Source organism: Varroa jacobsoni, unplaced genomic scaffold (genome assembly GCF_002532875.2).
Source record: "Varroa jacobsoni isolate VJ856 unplaced genomic scaffold, vjacob_1.0 scaffold_1340, whole genome shotgun sequence".
In the NCBI taxonomy this organism is placed as follows: Eukaryota; Metazoa; Arthropoda; class Arachnida; order Mesostigmata; family Varroidae; genus Varroa; species Varroa jacobsoni.
In genome coordinates this window covers 11,447-13,914 of record NW_019214242.1, presented here as the reverse complement: position 1 = coordinate 13,914, position 2,468 = coordinate 11,447, and the positions used below count along the sequence as shown (strand labels likewise).

Genomic DNA, 2,468 nt, shown 5'->3' with positions numbered 1-2,468 from the left:
CACACACACACACACACACACACACACACACACATAGAAACATATGCATATATGTATATACAGTAAATTCGTAGTTGCGCATACATGTAACGTGTTCTAGTATGTCTATAGCGATGTAGATGCCTTTCGGATTGTAAACGGGGAAGAAGCCCTGTTTACGGTCATGTGTGTACCGTTTAGATACTTTTTCTGTCTATCTTTCTGTCATCATAGGTAACTACAACGCAGATGCACAGATACAAGGAGTGCATAGCAGAATACACAACGACGTCCTCTAACAACAGAGACAAAAGGAAAAATGGCAGCGATCATTGCTTCTGTTGACCGGGCTTCAGGCGTTCGGTTGGTCGTGGCATCAGGCAGTATCCGATAGCCGTGTTCCGCTTTCCCTTAGTTTCGTCCACCTTGTGATTCATTCATTCATTGCTATTTGCTCCAGTCCATCATCCATCGAATTTTCTTCTTAAGGGTTTTTTCCTATACCAGTTCCACATTTCGTCCAGAGCAAACGTAATAACTCAAAGGTCTTCCTCATGCTTTTCTGGAGCACTGTTTCCCTCCCGGCTTTGTCTACGTTCGTCTTCTTTATGACAGCAGCAATTGATGAAACAAGTAGCAACATAGTTTACAGCTCCGTTGTAACTCGGACATCGTTCAAACTCCGACAACGACAACTGTATAGTCAACACAGCCAGTGGAATCGGGGCCTACTTATTCGTTGTCCTGTGACTGTGGCAAATACCATTGAGCTCGCACTCAGCACTCATACGTGGCGGAAATGACAATGGGAATTGGCACCATCAGCGGAATAGTCAAAGAAAAGAAGCGCCGGTAAACAGGCCATGCCGATCGTGTCATTGCTATAGCAGTCCTACTGGCTATACCAAAACATTAGCAGTTTTAGTCCATAGAGGAAGTAGTCGTGGCGACCGTCGATGTCGACGAAGTTTCATTAGAATTATCGGGCTGTCGCACAACGGAACTCCAGTACGCTCGCCGATCACCGGGCGGTCCCATTCCCACTTGATGGTCCACGCGCTGTGCTCCAACTATCGTACTGTTGCAGCCTTTCGAAGTGGCACCCAAGTCAACATCAATGGATGGTCGCCCACCGCCCTATACAAGGAGTTCCACAACCGTTAAATCGACTGCGCGGCTGGAGAGTTCCTCAGAGCTCACGCCGCTGCTCGCCCCTTGCTTCTCCGTCTCCGGAGCAATGCCTGATTCTCTCCTTCTCTGACCTGATGAGTGCGTTGACGATCGGGATGTGGCGCGATGGCATCGTTTCTGTGATGCTTGTAATGAGCGCAGTGTTGCTCTCCACTGCTCCGCTCCAACGAGCCGGGTTCGCTGTACTGGCAACGACAGCGATCGATGCCATTGTAGAAAAGCGTCGTGGAGGACGATGACCCATGATTACAAGCGCTGATGCTGGCGATACTGCTATTCTGATCAACGGACCGCGGCGCTTGTTCATCCGAATGAAACGTTCCGACGCTGCGGGACGATGTCAAGCAACGCAACAACGTTAAAGCATCAGGGTCTGACTCGGATACGACAACTCACTGAAAATTTTACGTTGGCTGCCGTTACGTGACTAGAAAAGCACCAGACAAGAGGGACACTCCTCCAACTGACTAAAGTGTACGGTGAAGCGTCGTCGCCGCCGTTAGACAGCCACTGACTTCTGGTCGAAACATGCTGCAAGCGAGGGGCGATCGTGGGCACTAGATCAACCGACAGATATCACCGCGAATATAGGCTGCCTGCCAAGCAACTGACGCCTAGGGGAATGGAGCCGACAGTCAAGAAGGCAGAGCTATTCAGTATATAGCGAAAACGAATGACGACTGCATAGGGGCTGAGACGGTTGCTGGGCAGGATGTTCACATACAAGAATACCTCCTGTCGTATTGAATTCGGCATGGGAAATCGTATTCCTGTAAGGTTTGTTGTTTGACGTTTTTCCTCCGCCTAAAACACGGGACGAGCTTGCAAAGGGTCTAGCCTGACTGAAATGCGATGACCGCCTGGAGCCATTGGATTTCACCCTCAGTTGAGGTACCCGTTACAAACGAATCGAGGCATAGGTAATTACTAAACTTTAACACATTGAAAACTGTCCGACACGACATTTAGTTATGATGCTTAATCTGATCACAGAATAAAATTAGTAATTCAACTGGCCTGATCAATAAAAAAAATGTGAAAAACAGAAGGTGTCCTTATTCCCCAGCTAGCTAGATAAAAAAAAAAAAAAAAAAAAAAACAGCAACCAAGAGACAGACGCATACGTCTACTATCTCACTGAGCATAAAAACTGTCTCGTTTTATTGAGTAATTATAGATTAAGCAATCATAATCTGTTAACAGGCTTCAAAGGCTAATTATAAACGATTGGAGTGGCTCAATTATGGGGGCGGTTCTGTCGCACGTTCAATCATGATAGCGTATAGCAATTTTATACT

General features: G+C 47.1%; 1 long non-coding RNA gene across 1 annotated transcript in view; it reads left to right on the top strand.

Annotated features, from left to right (window-relative positions):
* Positions 1-2,245, top strand: part of LOC111268998 (uncharacterized) — an 11,139-nt gene extending 8,894 nt beyond the window's left edge. The window contains exon 4 of the long non-coding RNA XR_015314420.1: positions 214-2,245. This is a non-coding gene — a long non-coding RNA (uncharacterized LOC111268998). The remainder of the gene's footprint in view (positions 1-213) is intronic.
* Positions 2,246-2,468: the final 223 nt, after the last annotated feature.